The sequence below is a fragment of the Saccostrea cucullata genome, unplaced genomic scaffold (assembly GCF_032062105.1).
Source record: "Saccostrea cucullata isolate Sc308-1 unplaced genomic scaffold, CSIRO_AGI_Scuc_v1 ctg746, whole genome shotgun sequence".
NCBI lineage: Eukaryota > Metazoa > Mollusca > Bivalvia > Ostreida > Ostreidae > Saccostrea > Saccostrea cuccullata.
In genome coordinates, this window is record NW_026938715.1 from 827,501 (window position 1) to 846,253 (window position 18,753).

The following is an 18,753-nucleotide window of genomic DNA, read 5'->3' on the forward strand; positions in this document are numbered from 1 at the left end:
ATTTTACCCCCCCCCCCCCAAAAAAAAAAAATCTTAGGGCAATTTTTTACTTGTCAACTTTTTCAGGTAAGTTTCTTTCTCTGGTTGCCCCCTTTCCCCTTTCAAAAACGATGCTACGTCACTACAAGAAATTTTACTTTTTTTATTTTTGGGGGTAAACACTTTGTAATCGCAACCCTGCTTAAGAGCGCGGGGGTCGTGGCCATTTTAGACAATATCGCTCTCCTTTAGAAGAAGATATGAAAATGATCAAATTTAACAGCTGAAATAAATCATTTTCTTCTTATCAAATTATAGTTTACGGCTTATTTATTTGATAAAGAAACATTTCATGTATATATATTAATTTTAGGGTGGCAACTTTGCTTAAAGTCATTTAAAATCTAAATAGCATGCTTTCTGTTACGGCCCCCATGTCTTCAAGCTGATCATATACGTAAAACCTGTTAGAAAAATGTTATCTTCGTTTCATAGATAAATAATCTTCTTAAAATCAAATCTATAAGATTATCATATTCTGTCCTACACATCATTTACTACGTCTGCGATTTCATTATACCCCCGCTTGAAAAGCGGCAGGGTATATAGTAATCGTTAATTCCGTCCGTCTGTACGTCTGTCCGTCCGTCCGTCTGTTATGCTTTGGGGTACCCATCTCTTATCGGCAACTCCTCTCATACCACTGAATGAAACTGGATGAAACTTTCACAGAATCTTTATTACATATTGCCATTGTGCACCTCCTATTTTACATTTTGATCCGACAAATATTTTGGGTTTTCCAGCCACATTAAAACATGGACTTTGCTATTAAAACTGTACTAGAACATGGAGGCGGGGGTATCATTTAGTGAGCTCATCGCTCACAGTACCTCTAGTTTTAATTGAATCGTTTGGAAACTTTTCCGAGATTAAATGTATTAGATTATTCATGCATTTTATTGTTTTTTGGGGGGATGTATACTATAGGATCAACGGCATGTCATTCATGTTATTTTTTTGGAGGAGGGGGGGGTGCGTTTGTGTGTGATTCCTTCATCGTGAGGACGAATAAATAATTCTTGTCCTCAAACAATGAATGCTTACAATTTGGAACAATTTCTAGAGAATAATATTTCTGTATGTATAATATGCATTTCTTAAATGTCGTTTATCTGTAAAGAAAAAGAAATCATTTATAGAGGAAAATGAAGTGAAATACACAAGCCTGTTTTTATAGAAGTAAACGTGTACCAACAGGTGATTCGAACCAGGCCACTGTAAAAATGTTGACTGTCAGTCTCAAAACATCCAAGCGTTTCTAATTAAAATGACATTAAACATAAATATAAACCATATAATTAAAGAAATATTTTTCATTTTCGGGATTTTTGTACTTTTCACCCACATCGGTACCCCCTGAAAAGCTTTATTTATAATATTCCTTCGATAAAAACCTATCAAAATATCAGATTCTTTGAGGGGTGGCAGGGGGCTGCTTTGGATTGGACTTCTAAGTCAACTTGTAAAATTGACTTTTTTAAACTGCTAAATAGATTGAAGTTACATATGTATATGAAATTTAGGTTCTTCCGTTTTAGCAATCAAAAGCACAACTACTGGCACGCCCGTCTATTCATGATATTATAAAAAAAATCCGAATAACTACATATTATATCGTATAAGTGACTTATTATCTTGTACACATGACTACAAGGGGTTAATGTTATCTCGTTCGTACGACTTAGTATCTCGTACGTACGACTTAGTATCTCGTTCGTACGACTTAGTATCTCGTTCGTACGACTTATTATGTCGTACGTATGAATTAGTATCTCGTTTGTACTTATTACATGTCGTACGTACGACTTAGTATCTCGTTCGTACGACTTATTATGTCGTACGTACGACTTAGTATCTCGTTAGTACGACTTATTATGTCGTACGTACGACTTAGTATGTCGTATGACTATTTATAGAAAATGCATCAATTCTTTTAAAATCTTCTTGATTGCTGCCAGGCATTAAACAGACTAAAAGTTACTATATACAACGTTATGAAATGGAGGATGGTCTCTTCTAAAATTTTGAATTTCATGGCCCCAGTGTCAGGGGTTCTAGTGCTAGGGTAGAGCTCTGTTGAGTATATAGTGGATTCATTCATTGAAATTGCATTAACTCGTTGAAAATCTTCTTAACTGTTTCTGAGTATTACATACATTAACTACTTACATAATTCTGAGGAACGGTTCTTCCAGATTTTTGAATTGCAAGGTCCCTGGATCAGGGGTACCGTAGAAGGGGGGGGGGACTCTAATTATAAACTGAAATGAATTAATGCTTTGAAATCTGCGCCTTAGTATTAATCAAACAATTATGTGATGAGCAAGTGTGCCTTTTCCAAAAATTGTGAAATGTGTGTACCCAAAATCAGGGGTTCCTGTAGGGTGAGGCACAACTGATTACTGCTGAATATTACTAATTAGTTGAAATGCATTTTTTGTTCCCCTTATCTGCCTATGGGTATTAATTAACTGAACTAATCAAACTAAGTGTATAGTTATGGTGAGCACTGGCGCCTCTTTCCAAATTGTTAATGTCTTAACCTCTGGTCTAAAACATAAACCAACTTTAACGGTTGGAAAGTTTCTATATGATGCCCAGATGACCTATTAGGCCCATGGGCCTCTTGCTTCAGAATTGTTCAAAGTACCAATAGGCATATTCCGCTATAACAAATGCAATGTGTTTAACACTATACGTTATATATATTATGAATGTTTACATTTGCTTTTGAGTAGAGCAAAAGCGTCAAAAATATTGTTAAATTCCAAATCATTTAAACAAAAAAGGTTATTGACATTTCGATCTACTGTGACTACACGGATCTGGTCAGGTATTGGTTAAGGGGGACGTTCGGCCACCTTTAGTGTAATCAGAACAAAATGTTAACATTTCTTGAAATGGCTAAAATACATTATATTTTGATCAAATTTTAATTCCTTATGATAAATATACAATAAATATGCATATTTGAATGCATGTTGTGCATATATATATTCTATACTTTTGCAGAACAATGCTTTTGATATGCTGCTTAGAACTGCGCAGCTACAGAATTCAGCTACGTCTTAAAAAATAATAAAATAAAGAAAATATGCAAAGTGCGCATTATTGTTCTCTGTACAACCATTTGTTGAGAAAATGTCTAAATTTTGCACTTTTAAATGAAAATTTCAAGTTCAAAAGAAGGTACTATTGTATTCAAAATGAGTGCAAAGATCCATGAAAGTAGTTCATGAATAGCAGCACGTGGTCTATTTTAAGCACAGAATGTTTTTCTCCAGACTTCGTCTTAATATGGAGGTACATAATGATCTTTAAAAGTAGAGGAAAATTAGAGTTGCAAAATGTTTCAAATAATATGAACACTTTTAAAAGAGGAATTGTGGTATAGTGTGGCTCAAAGTAATTAGTATTATTATCGAATAGTTGTTAAGTAGTGTACGTGCTGTCTGTTGTCGTGTGTTGATATAAAAAAAATCTTAAACTCTCTGATTCCAGGTAAGGAATATGAGCACCATCAAAGTAAAGAATTAAGAATTTGTAAGTCTGACACAGATAACTCATTTTATCTACCATAATCTTAATTATCACCAATAAAACACAAAAAAAATTAGATACATAAAATCGATATGAATGACCTTGTTTTAGTACCTGCTAGTATACTGTATCAAATAAACATTTACAATTTTCATCACATCGGAGCACCATTTGAAAAGGAATGAAATCATTCAGAGTGGGTTAGGAGATTAACTGAATAAAAAACGTGTTTTGTATATTCATGTTGTCAAAATTACAATTTTACAGAAAAAGGAAAACATCAACATACGAGTAGTTAAATATTTTAGACCATCTTTAAAATGACGTTTGGTGGTCCACCCAACTCAGGGGAATATTATTAGGTCCGTATTTATATGTGAAAAAAAAAATCCTAAAATTTAAACATATATGTTGACGGAATAAAAAGAATAAATACCGTGTAATGGGATGTAAAAAATGAGTCGGGCCATTTCTAGGCAGTAGGTCGGGAGAGAGGGCAACCAAATATTTTATAAAAAGTGGTCTTAACAATATAAGGCTAGTACATGTACCATCACATACTTAGTGATGCAAAATTTCATAAGCTTTGGAACTACTAGTATTTTTTCTAAATTTCAAAGAAACAACAATATATTTTATCCAACTTCGTATGTTGGTTGGAGCTTACAAAGTTCTCAACATAATGAGAATGATGTGTTTTTATGTCCAAACATTACTCCATACAGTGTGTGAGCCATCGCAAACAATCTCGCTATTTATATGATGTCCCTGAAGGAAATCTATAACTGACTATTTTTTCTATCTAACTGCTAAACAAAATTGACATATGTACCAAGTTTTCGAATGTAATACACGTAATTACAATTTGTTTTTCATGCACAGCATACCGTTTAACATTTTCAAATTAAAAGCTTAGAATCCTCCTTGCAGAGCCCCATCTGAAAATAACTTCTATCGTCACAGAAAAGAGACCAACCGTAAACACATATGTTTAGGACATTTTTTATCTTTTTTCTTAAGTTTTAAAGAAACCAATAAATTATCAAGACTTGTTCCATGGAAAATTAAATATAATCATGGTCATAAACGTGTAACCCATCGGTAGAGATCAGTAACAATTGTCTTGGGTTTTTGATATTTTATATATGGAGTATAAACCTACAACATTCATACAAAATACTAAACATTCATACTTTACACACAATTCACTAACTTTAAATATCCGTACTTTACACCAACTTTACATTTAAATTACTTAAATAAATATATAACTGGAAATTATGAATATATATAAAAGCTTACCAGTCTACATCACCCTATATTCTATACATTCAAAATAATACGTGCTGCTACCTTGACGGTGTGCATGGGTATAGGCGGACAGGTGTTTAAACTGGTTTTGTTAGTGAATACAACTCACTCTCTCTCTCATACACCTCTTTCTCTCTATCATACCTAATCACGTGATACTAACATCGAATGACAATGAAGACAGACAAACAATGAAGACTCTAAACACAAATAGGTGGATCCAACATCCAACACCTGGCTACATATTCCCCCTGCTAGGAGAAAATGGCTCTTGACATTACCTTATAACCTAGCCAAGGGTACCAGGGCATGGGTCAAATGGTCATAAAAAAAATATACTTCAGCTATCATACATCAGTGGTAATACTGATGAAGAACAAACTTCATTGTTGTCATATAATATATACATGTCATACCTGTAATTATATACATAGTAAAAAAATGATTCGAAGTATAACTTTATGAAAATATCTATAACTAGAAACATACTGACACACGGACAAACTACACAAGTGTCTTTGACTAATCACATCTCTGCTGGCTCTATACTAATGTCTCTAAGTAAACACATTTCTGGCTGACATCTTGTACATACTGCCACTCCCCATATCTCTCTGGCTGTTTACTGACTCTAGTTGATCTTCTTGGAGGTGAAGTACTAATACTGGGCGAATTCACTGAAATTGAAGATCTAGAAAAAGAAGATGGTATAGTAGATTCATGTAATTAAGAATGGTTCGATGACTGTCGAAGAGACGAATGGTTCATAGTTGACTGTCGAGGAGAGGTTTGAGGACTTTGTCGATGACGACGCTGTGGTATGATGTATACTGGTACTCCGCTATCACTCTCATCTGACGAACTCTGAGATGAATCATCTAAAGGAATAGTGGCTATGGTCTGATGACTCTGATTCTTTTTGACCTGTTTGGAAACTGGAGAAGAAATAACATTAGATGGAATACAATTAAAAGGCAAAAGAAAATTTCTGTGGAGGGTACGGGTAGACCCTTTTCCGTCCTCACGCCTAACAACATAAACTGGGATTTCTTCATTTGGAATACCTAAAATAATGTAAACATATTCATCCCACTTGTCTGCAAGTTTATGCTTTCCTTTAAAACCTACTTTTCTAACTAACACTCTATCCCCAATTTCTAACTTAGAATTTCTAACTTTCCTATCAAAATTTTCTTTATTTTTATCTGCATTTTTCTTTGACTCTTCTGCGGCAACTTTATAAGAGTACTGCAATCTTTCTTGGAGTTTCTGAACATATGACTGGTGATCTTTTGCTCCTACATTCTGATTCCCTGGTTTTATTCCTAAGAAAGCATCTAGTGACAGGCGTGGATGCCATCCAAACATTAAGAAATGTGGAGAGTACCCAGTGGCATCATTCTTGATTGAATTGTAGGCATGTACTAATGTGGTAACGTAAGATTTCCAATCTGCTTTCTGGTTTTCCTCTAGTGTACTCAGCATTTTAATCAGGGTTTGGTTAAATCTTTCGACTGATCCGTTGCCTTCAGGATGGTATGGCGTTGTTCTCGATTTCTTGATGTTAGCTATCTTGCAGAATTCTTTGATGACCTTGCTTTCGAAATTTCTCCCTTGGTCGCTATGAAGTTGATCTGGAAAACTGTAATGGACAATAAAATTTTCATATAAAGCTTTAGCTGTTGTAGTCGCTAACTGGTTTTTCAATGGAACTGCGCAGGCATATCTGGTGAAGTGATCTGTAATAACAAGGATATTTTCAAACCCCCCTTTACATTTCTCTAAGGACAAAAAATCAATACAAAGAATCTCTAATGGTTTTGTTGAAGTAATGGGATGAAGATTGGCTCTTGGTCTGATAGGTGTTTTACTTCTGATACATCTTTCACAGTTCTCTACCCTGGCTTTGATATCTTGCTCTAACCCTGGGTAATAAACTCTCTGCTTCGCTAGCCAAATGGTCTTCTCTATTCCTGGGTGTCCTACTTCTTTGTGAATTCCTATGAAAACTACATCTTTGAAATGATCTGGCAAACAAAGTTGAATAACTTTCTCTCCATCTAAGAAGGAATTTCTGTATAAAATCTCATCAATGATCTGAAGTTTCTTTCTCTCTCTTAGATATTTCTGTACAATTTTTGTTTCTTTCCTACCCTTCTCTCCCTGCTCTAAAATCTCTATGACTCTGGCTATTGTTTTATCTTCTCTCTGTTCTCTCTTCCAGTCGATGTCTGACATATCTATTGCTGTAATCTCGGCGGATGGAAAGTTCTGTGATAATGTTTCTGCAGCTGAAATGTCTAAAGAAACTGCATTACAAATGGCTTCAACTGAATCTGAAAATAAATAATATTTTCTGGAAAGAGCATCTGCATCCGAGTTGAATTTTCCGGGACGGTAAGAAATACTAAAGTTGTAATTGGCAAGAGCAGAAACCCATCTATGACTGGTTGCATCTAACTTTGCTTTGGAAAGTACATAAGTCAACGGATTGTTATTGGTAATGACTTCAAATTGGTTTCCATACAAGTAATCGTGGAATTTGTCTGTAATGGCCCACTTCAACGCTAAAAACTCTAACTTGTGAGCAGGATAGTTGCGCTCCGCTGGTCTTAACCCTCTGCTTGCATAAGCGATTACCTTGTCTACTTCATCTTGTCTCTGGTATAACACTGCACCAAGTCCATGACTGCTGGAATCTGTATGTACAATGAATGGCTTGGTGTAGTCTGCGTATGCTAACACTGGTGGCTGGGTAAGTAAATCTTTGATCGTCTCAAATGCTGTTTGATGGATAGTTTCCCATTTCCACGCTGGTTCTTCATGTTTCTTTCTGAATTTTCTTACTGTGCTGTGCCCCTGTAACAAAGAATTTAGAGGTTGGACTATCTGCGAATAATTCTTAATGAACCTACGATAATACCCTGAGAATCCTAAAAACTGCCTCAGCTCTTTGATATTCTGTGGTGTTTTCCATTCTTTAACTGCTGATAACTTTTCTGGGTCTGCGGAAGTTCCGTGTCCTCCAACGACATGGCCTAAATAGGTGACTGATGATCTGAAAAATTCGCATTTAGAAGGCTTAAGTTTTAAGTTATGTTCTGAAAGTTTTCCAAAGACTGATTCTAATCTACTGATGTGGTCTTCAAAGGTTTTCGAAAAAATCAAAATGTCATCCAAGAAAATAAGGCATTCTTTCAATAACATGTCTCCCATACATTTCTCCATCAGTCGCTGGAATGTGGCGGGTGCGTTGGTAAGACCAAAACTCATGCGGTTACATTCGTAAAACCCTAAATTTCCAACGGAGAATGCTGTCTTTGGCTTGTCTTCTTCAGCTACGGCCACTTGCCAGTATCCAGATCGCAAGTCAAGTTTGGAAAAGAATTTGGATCCTGATAAGGTATCAACTACATCGTCAAATCTGGGAAGCATATATGCGTCTTTTCTGGTCTTAGAGTTTAGAATCCTGTAGTCTATGCAAAATCTTAAGCTTCCGTCCTTCTTTCGCACAAGTACCACGTTGGAGGTAAATGGGCTATCTGATTCTCTAATTACCCCTGCTTCCAGCATATCCTTGATGTGTTGGCGTATTTCATCATACATTCCAGGTGGAATCTTGCGGTATGGTTGCTTAAAGGGTCGATCATCTTCTAATACAATCCGGTGCTCTACCAAGTCTGTTTTGCCTAAGTCGTTTGCATTCCTGGAAAACACATGACTCCATTTGCATAAAATTTCTCAAAAAATCTCATTCTGTTCAGTTGTCAAGTTTTTCTTGTCAATATGTTCATCAGGTAAATTGGACAAATTGTGCTCACTATGTACAGTGCCATTAGCAAACTTCTGAGATACTAAGTTGTCCACTACCTTAACTTGACTGAGCTGACACACACCAGACTTTGGTCTTATAGTAATACACTTAGCAGTAATGTTGCAGATTTTTACTTGAATTCTGCTGCTGTTTGTCTTAGTATCTAGTTCAACCACTCTTGGACAAACAATGTAGTTTGACTCATTGTCAAAACATTCAGTAATATACTGTGCATTTTCACCCTGAACTCCTCTTACCAAACCTTGAACTACATAGGATTGGTATGGCTCAATCACAATGGGCTTTTTACTCATCGAACGCACGCAGTAAGATCCTCCCATGCTGTTGACTGCTAACTTCCATGCTTGTGGAACATCTTCAACATCTGAAACAAAATCTTTGTAAAATCTAATTACATTTGTACCCAGTATGACAGGATATTGTGTATTGAACTCATTGTATGGAACGACTAGAATAGGTACGTACAACTCTTGTTCACACAGTAAAGGAATATTTACACAACACTCTACATAGCCGAGGTATGGTAACACAGAACCATCAGCTACAGACACTTCAAGAGAATTAATATCTCGTAACTCAGGTTTGTCAATAAGAATTTTGTAACCTGACAGTGAAATGGTACTGACCATAGACCCACTGTCTATAAGTGCTAACATTGCCTGATCTTGAATCATGACAACACTTTTGTTACTTTCACCCACTAACTGACAACTTTGTTGGCCATTAGATTCACCAACCTTTGATTGGCCATCAGCAAAGGTGGTTAATCTTTTGACTCATTCTGTCTTGTAAATTTATTACCTGAATATCTCTGTTGTCCTCTGTTGTTTATAAAGTGTCTACCGTTACCTCTGTAACCTCTACCTGAGCCATAATTTCCTCTGAAATTTGAACCTACAGCAGAGTGAATTTCAAGTCTCTCTAAAATCTTGTTAAACTTGTCATCCATCTTGGTTTCTATTTCACTCACCTTAGCATCCAGCTTTCTTTCAAGTGCTGACAACCTTTTATCTGTCTCATCTGTACCAGTTGTCATCACATGACTGTGAACTTTCTTCTCTCTAGGTACACCTGTACTAACCTCACCTGATTTACCTCCACTGCTGATGCTGATTTCCTTCTCTACCTGTCTTATTTCCCTTAGCAACTGATCATAGTTTTGAACAGTATCATACTTATGTCTAGTTTGGGACTTAAGTTTTTCACAACGTAAAGAAGTCCAAAATTTGTGACGTAAAAATCATTTTTAGCATCCTTGCGCAAATGATTATTGTCAATAGCTGTTTGTAAAAGCGACTCAATTCTACAACCAAAAGATGCAACATTTTCATTTGGTAACTGAAAAGAATTGAAAAACTCTTGCATTAACATTCCATTTGTTGAAATATCTGAAAACAATGCATCAAGTTTGTCTAAAATCTCACCAGTAGTTGCTTTCTCACCGAGAGGTATCAACATCTTCCTAGCCGTGCCTCTAAGAGATCTACGCATTGCTTGTAGCAAATGACTAGAACCTACCTCTGGATCACTCTGTAGACATCTGATTTCAAATCTCCATTCTGAATAACTTACATCACCTTTCTGGGGCGGTTCATCACCTGAGAATAGTGGAATCTTGGGAATTACTTCTGTTGAAATAATCTGAGAATGTCCCATACTATGTCCTACTACCTGATCATCCTTTGTCTGATTCAAACTGAAAGTATCTGACAGTTTAGCTCTACCTCTTCCAACAGAATATGTTTTAGGTAATCCAGAAACACCTTTGGACAGTTTGGGCGTGCTAATCTTCGGCAGTATGTCATACTTACCACTTGCTATTAATTTTTTTATCATAGCCTCTTCTGAATCTACCTCCTCGCCCCCTTCTGCACCTTCAACTTTATTTTCTTTGTCTGACATACTTACTTCCACTTGCAGAAGGCAAAAACAAAACACAGAAAAAATCACAAACAACCGTACAGCGCCGCGATTCTGAGTACTCGATAGAATTGTACGACTCGAGCTCGGTGTCAATGAACATGCAAACATTTGTAAACAAAATTTCTCACATACTCACACAAACTGAAAAAAAAACTAAATGACACTTGATATGTTCAACAGAAAAAAAACAATAATTCTTTCAAAAAGAAATAAGAAATAATGTAAAATGTCTATCCACTGCAGATATATGCACATGCCAACTAGTGCTCAAAACGTTCCATTGCGAATAAGACAGCAAGTTGTTCCTTTTCAATTTGTGCATAATTAACCGCGGTCGGAGTCATTGCACGAGATGCGTATGCGACCGGTTGATCATTTTGAATGAGACAGGGTGTCCTATAGATACGAGACAGAACGCATTATCAATTTCATTTTGTCCTTGTTTATTTTGATGCCTTTAGATCTACACCTTTCAAGTTGTAGAGTTTTTTGTTATGATCGAGGATTAATGCTTCTTCCTCAGAGTTTCCACAACCGTATATGACTATGTCGTCATGAATTGCTTTGATTCCTTGGAGACCAGCCAACGCTTAATCCATTCTGCGTTGAAACTCTTCACTAGCTGGTTTTATTCCGAAAGGCATTCGGAGCCACTCGGATTTCCTAGGATGACTCGTACCTCGCACATAACCTCGGACGTCAACGGTGATCTACCATCTTACTTATTCAGTCATGTGATCTTATTTGAATTTCTTTCAAATGTCATACATTTGAAATCGAAGTTATTTTGTGGCACAATCAACAGTTTTTTCTTGTTTTCAAAGCATATCTACATGAAGTTGTAATCAGAACCTGTTTACGATAAAGAATTGCACAAATTTAGAAATATTTTCGAGGAACGTTATGCAGAGCGAAATATGAAATGAGTGATAAGGCAGTTTCCGGCGGAGAAATGTAAGGATCTGATGCGTATTCCTCCACTAATCACATCCGAGGTTTGAATGGAGCGTAGCGGAGTCAGCCGAGGATTGCCGATTGATTCGGAGCCATCAATATCTACTCCAAGGTGTTCCAAAAATTCCAGGAGACTGCTTTCATCGTCCATAACGATATGCCAGAAACCATCTTTGCAGTCGACAACAGAAAAAAAATCCTAGCTTTACTCAGCTCTGGCAATATTTCTTTTATAGTCGGTGTTGTGTAGTGATTACGTTTCAAGGCTTTGTTTAGCGGTATAGCATTTTCCCACTGGACTTCCGTACAGCAACTAATGAAGATATCCAGTCCGTTGGTTCCGATACTGGCGATAAGACACCTAAGTCTGCAAGCCTGTCTAGCTCATTTTTGAACGGAGTTCTCATAGCGATTGGCACTTTTCGGGTAGGCGGTTTGACAGGAGTAATAGAACTGTCAATCTCAAGATGAATTTTTTCCACTTAGATTTCCAAGTCCATTAAATACATCACTGTATTTCTCTGGAATACTTTCGTTTTGAGTCTCGACAGCAGCAATATTTTCTCTGTTAACAGTAATCATATTCATTCCTTGAATAGCCCGGGCCCCTAAATTTTAGTTCAAATTTCCTTGAACAACGACAATTTCAATGTTATAACGTTTATTGTTTTTTGGATTTCGCACACTCAAAGTCTTCTTTTGTCAAGAGGGTGGCATTCAGTTTTGTTAAACATGGTAAGAGTCATGTCTGCTCTCTGAAGCATGCTGAGGTAAGGGTCATTACAAACCTCTTTAAAGATTTCTTTGGGTAGCACATTTACAGTCGACCCGCAGTCGAGCTGGAATCTCACCGTTTTTCCTTGAATTCTGATTTCTGCATATAGTTTTAGCTCACCTGAGCCGAAGGCTCAAGTGAGCTTTTCTGATCAAAATTTGTCCGTTGTCTGTCGTCGTTGTTGTCGTTAACTTTTCACATTTTCATCTTCTTCTCAAGAACCACTGGGCCAATTTCAACCAAACTTGCTACAAAGTATCCTTGGGTAAAGGGGATTCAAGTTTGTTCATATAAAGGGCCATGCCCTTTTCCAAGGGGAGATAATTATGAATTAGAGAAAAATTAATGGCACTTTTAAAAAATCTTCTTCTCAAGAACCAATGGGCCAGGAAAGACGAAACTCATGTGGAATCATCCTCAGGTAGTGGAGATTCAAGTTTGTTCAAATCATGACCCCCGGGGTTAGGGTGGGGCCAATATGGCCGATCAAGGTTTTACATATAGGAAAAATCTTTAAAAATCTTCTTCCCAAGAACCACTGGACCAGGAAAGATGAAACTCATGTGGAATCATCCTCAGGTAGTGTAGATTCAAGTTTGTTCAAATCATGACCCCCAGGGCTAGGGTGGGGCCAAAATGGCAGATCAAAGTTTTACATAGGAATATATAGGGAAACCTTTTAAACTCTTCTTTTAAAGTACTTCAAAGCCATGATTAATTATATTTATATGGAATCATCCTGTAGTGTAAGTTCTAGTTTGTTCAAATCATGACTCCCTGGGGGTTAAAATTCAAGCCCCATCCCCACCTCAGTAAATATTCAGTTCTGATCAGATATGTGCTTTTTCCTAGCCGATGTGCTCAGGTGAGCGCTGTGGCCCCTGGGCCTCTTGTTTCTCAATCGAGTTTACGTTTACGATCATCAGGATGAATTCTTCATCGCTTGTATCGTTGTTGATTTGTTTAATGTGACCACGCCTTGGTTTGAGTTGTGGGCACTTCGTTGAAAAGTGGTTCATTTGGCTGCATTTTCATGATTTTATACACTTTTTACCCCATGCTGGGCACAAATGTTTTCAAAAGGGGTGTTCCTTACCGCAATATAGGCACTCTTTGTGACTTTTAGAGGCAGTTGGGAATTGCTTAATTTCTTTCCTTGTTGTTTGTTTGGTTTTTGTATGCGGTTTGCGTGGCAATTTTATTTTAATAGCGTGAACCTCTTCTATAGTTTTCAGCTGCGATGAGAATTTTTTCGTTGGCCCTACAGATGTCAACACATCTCTTTAAATCTAACTTCGACTCTTGGAGTAACTTATTCCGCGTGCCGTTGTCTCGAATTCCTAATACAATTCTGTCACGGATCATGTCGTTTTCCAGAGCATGTTTTTGTCAGGGATCTCAAAACTATTACATGAAAAAGCGAAACAAATGATTGTAGCCATATTATCAATGAATCGAACTGACATCATATTCAATGCATTTTGCATCTCGTGAATGCTGTAGCTGCGCAGTTCTAACATGCTTAATTTCCCCCTAATTTAAACAAAATAAACTTAATTGTTTATTAATTTTGGTCTCTAACAGTAGGTAATGAGTGCATTAGCACTTTGAGTAACTTTGGGCTAGTTTGGTATCTAGTATTAAGCGCGTTCTTGGTATTTCTTGTTTTACACCAGACTAGATCCGATATGTACATTGTACATCCCCCTTAACCTCCGCCTTCGGCCTCGGTCAGCCAATACCTGATCTCAGGTCCGTATTGTAACGAGAACTCATCAAAAGTCAATAACTGTATATTGTATAATGACTACATGTATGTGTTTAAACCAATAAGATTTAAGTATATATGAAAGTATATAATACACATGTATTTCTACACTGAAGGGACGAGAAATAATATTTTCTTTAAAGTTAGTGTATTTTCATACAAGGTGTGATGTGAAAATGGCACGGTTTATGTTTATTACATGCTACATGTAAGTCACAGGCACTTGTTTCGGAAATAAAATTTTTAACTCATAGTAATATAATAACACAAGCCTCTAACTCCGAATTACACTCCGTACCCTCCTCTTCAGAAACGCACCCTTTCATAGTAAATGCACTGGCAAACTGTTTATTACCACTGTCTTCTACAATAATTTACCTACACAACCATATATGGCATGTATGACTTCGTTTTCATTTATTTCCGTGAACAGCGTCAAAACTCTGCTCGCGAAAGTCGAACTAAATTATAAACCTTGTACATCAGGGAAAATTAATTATAAATTCATAAAAAGCGGACCAGAAACAGTTCCTTTACTACAAGTTTCGTTATAGTTTTAATCTACTGGAGTGTGATATAAATCCATATATGTCCATTTCTAATTTTTTTTCTCTGTGATAACCCTTTTAAAGTTACCGGAGTTGATATCTTGACAATTCTACCGGAATGTAAATTAGGCAGGTCGATAGGTCAGGAACTAAAAAATGCCTTAAAGGCATGCAAATCTCGTGCGCATCTGTCTCTGTGCTTGACGCTAAGGAGGCCAAATATGCATGTAAATCTCGTGTGGCTGTCTTTGTGTTTGACGTCAGTGGATGAGGATGGGAGTCCTCGTGTAATTTAAATCTGTCACTACATTTTTAAGTCTAAATCTCTAATTTTATTTCACAATGAAATGGAAATATAAAGAATCACTGTCTAGTTAGGAGAGTATGCCAGGGACATCAACAATAGTGGGAAACATGGGATAATTTTAGCATAACGGGCATATTTTATTATTTTTTAACCAACCTGTATATTTCATCTACCTCCTTACCCTTTAAGGTAGGACACAATAGATAGCCACATTTTTCCACAAATTCAATTTTTCTGAAACTTTGATATTTTGTTCCAGGATACAAAATCTCTCTTTATAAATGTTCTGAAAGAAATTTGACCACACATTTTTTGCCTACATAGTCTGAAATATGGCCATCAGACCCCTTTAAGAAGATTGTGAAATAAGACATTCGAATTTAGAATGAGCCTTCTTTTAGAACTATCAATTGATCTTTTGCAAATATGTACTTTTATAACCTTTTTGTTACTTTAAATCAGTAAGTCATATTGATACTTGAAAATTTGAGCAAAATATTAAGTAAAAAAGGAACATACATACCTGTATCTTCACATGTTAATATCCGACAATTTAAGTTTTCTTTAGAGAAAATGTATAATTATATTTTTTTTTTACAAAAAATTAACAGAATGATTCAAATGTGTCCTAGAATAAAGAGCGTAAAAATAAAAAAAAATTAACCAGTGATCTAAAATAAGGGAGTGAAAGGTAGTTAATCGACCAATGCTCAAAAGTGGAGAAATTCTCCTCAGTAATGCACAGAAAATCTTGCGACGTAAATTACACATTATTTGCATTACAGGATCTCTAGCGTAATGGTCAAAGACTAATATACGAGGGGTGATCAAAAAGTTCGCTAACTAATTGAATATCTTCCGAAAAAGAAATGATATGGGGTTTAAGTGTTGAAAAATGTTGATAATCTCTGGAATAATTTGGGTGGATAATGACATCCTTTTGAAGAATAAGCATGGTGACCATCAAAACCCAAGACCTCTGTCTTCTGAGCGTCGTTTATTTCATATAGATAAAGTATAGGTGCCTTCACATTATCATATCTGATATGTTTTAAGTCTAAAGTAAACGATATTTTAGGGAAAACATTTTAAATTTTTTTTTATAAGCTTCTACAAAAGAATTTCTAAGATATACGTTTAACTTTACAGCAATTTGTTTCTCGAATACGACTGAGTCAACCATTTTCTGTCACAAGTGATCTACCTAAGGCCATAATAAATAAATAGCTAGATTCTCATCCGAATTTTTTTTAGAAATCAAGGCGGGCGGGTGGCTTTTATTTTATATATTTTTTTTTTCAATTTTGCAGATTTTTTATTGACCTGGTCAATCGATGTAATTTTATCTACAATACCCGATTAAAAGTCATAGTAAAGGTTTAATTATCTCTTACTTCACATCATCACCGATCTTTTTCAACTAATGACCCTTATTTAAAATATATACGCATATATTACATTATTAACCATCTTTTCAGCTGTCAAAATCATGTCGACTTTCGCGAGATTTAAAACGAAAGTAGAATGGTAGATGAATACCGATCCCGATCAGAATTAAGACGAAGAAAAACAGAAATAAGAAAAATCGAGGCGGGGGTATGAAATCGGGGCGGGCGGGGATGAGAATCTAGGAATATTTTTATTATGGCCTTATGATGGCATTTTCACATTGTGACGTCACAAACACGGGGCAAAACATTCCATTAAATATGCTATATATAGAACATGTGTATGACTCTACTGTATATGTGCCAAATTTCATTCTGATATGAATTTCGTAGGTATAGAGATAGTTCGCGAACTTTTTAATCACCCCTCGTATTTATAAACCATAACGCTACAGTTCTGCAGCTAACGTTGTTTATTGGTATCTATTCATACGCACTGTTTTTTGGTGCGTAAGTTTGATAGTAAAGTGAAAGAAAGTTTCATTTTATTAATTTAAAATCATAATTAAATGATAAGAAATGAATGTAATATTTTTTCGTTTGTTCGACGTATCAAAGAAAAAAAAATTGGACAGAAAACGTTTATCGTCCAATTTCTTTTCTTTGATACGTCGATGAATGGAAATATTCCATTCATTTTTTAAGTGAAATACAATGTATTCTCTAGCTAAATGGGAAAAAAATTGTTGTGCCATTTTTGTTTGAATATTCTAAATATACTGGAAACTAATTGCAAACAGTTGCTTTCTAGAATTGATAATTCAGGGCAATCACTATTATGCAAGTACAAATTTATACCCAGAAATTTAAATTACAAGATTAAAAATGAAACATAAATTTTTCATTTGACAAGCAATGGAACAGAATACAGAATTTTGGCTTCAATAAACTGCCTGCACTGTGAAAAAGCTCAAATATTTTTGTAAAAATCTTACGCAGGTGACCGATCTCCTGTGTCTGCATCTTGATAATGCTTGAAAGTTGTCGTATCTCAGGTGTCACTTTGCTATTTTTGTGCGCTGAAAATAAAAATGTCATTCACAGTAAACATTTTTGTGACATAATTCCGTACGTACATAAAGTACTAGTTTCTGTTTTTACCTTTTAACCCATAAATGTTAATATTCTTACTTTGGATTACATGGTGTAGCCCCCACTCCCTCCCCTCAATTTAACCAATTTTCCTTACGATATTGATTATTAGAAACTTTGAATTCACTCATCATTGTCAAAAACAGACTCCTGCTTGCCGGTGTCACGACGAAAAGTGACCCCCGAAGAATATTGACCAGCTTCAAGACCAGACTCAATATTCTACGACAAGTGGGGTCATTTTTCGACCGTAGAAAACCATTCCAGACCAGTAAATCTGCGACTACACACAGGTTGGAAAATGACCCTCATAGAAATTTGATCCCCTCCTTCTTTATAAAATAAAACCTTATATCTGTGTCTCCTTATATTTATTTTATACTTTCAAATGTAAGGAGGAGGGATGTTCTTTATTCCTTTCAACATACAGTGTATTTGATTGCATAACTGAAAAATAGCATTGTAATCAATGTACTTGATTTGGGTTTTTTTTGGCTTGCAGAATCCCAATGAATAATAATTTATTGAGGAGCATAGATTTATGAATATATTTTTTGTGTTTTTTCCTCATTCAAAGAATTTATTCCAAAACTGGCATGAAATGTTTATGACAACCATAAACTTGTATTGAAGCCCCCGAAATTATTACTTTTAACCATTAGAATTCATTTTTAAAAATGTTTACAAAACCAAAAAAATGCATTGAAGTAAGAAAAGCAACATAATTTCACTGTATAAATTCATTTCCGTAACTCTTACATTTAAACTTATATATAGCTGTATGCATTCTGCTTTTAAATACATACTTTTTAACTATATACGGAAGATACCATACTCAGAACGTTGAGAACGTTCTGATAACGATATAAAAAATCCCACCAAACGGGCAAATATTTACATCTGAGTAAGAAGGATGTGAAGATAGCGAACGATATTCAATCTCAAAGTCCATAAAACAATACAAACTAGATGCTGTCATGAGACAGTTATACCCGCACTAATGTGTTTGCCTCTAAATACACACCCATACATATTGGGCTTTCCAAGGAAAAGTCAAAATAATTCTATAATTTACACAATACATGTATTTGTCACATAGAGTATAACATTCTCAGACCCTGTGACTTATGACTCAGTATTTTATATATACTTCATAGGCATCTGAAGGAAATTGAAAGTGGGGGGGGGGGGGCTAATTGAAAGGGGGGGG

The 18,753-nt window shown here is 35.7% G+C and overlaps 1 long non-coding RNA gene across 1 annotated transcript in view; it reads right to left on the reverse strand.

The window, feature by feature from the left end:
• LOC134251015 (uncharacterized) overlaps positions 1–17,471 on the reverse strand; it is a 24,629-nt gene extending 7,158 nt beyond the window's left edge. Inside the window, exon 1 of the long non-coding RNA XR_009988653.1 lies at positions 17,387–17,471. This is a non-coding gene — a long non-coding RNA (uncharacterized LOC134251015). The remainder of the gene's footprint in view (positions 1–17,386) is intronic.
• Positions 17,472–18,753: the final 1,282 nt, after the last annotated feature.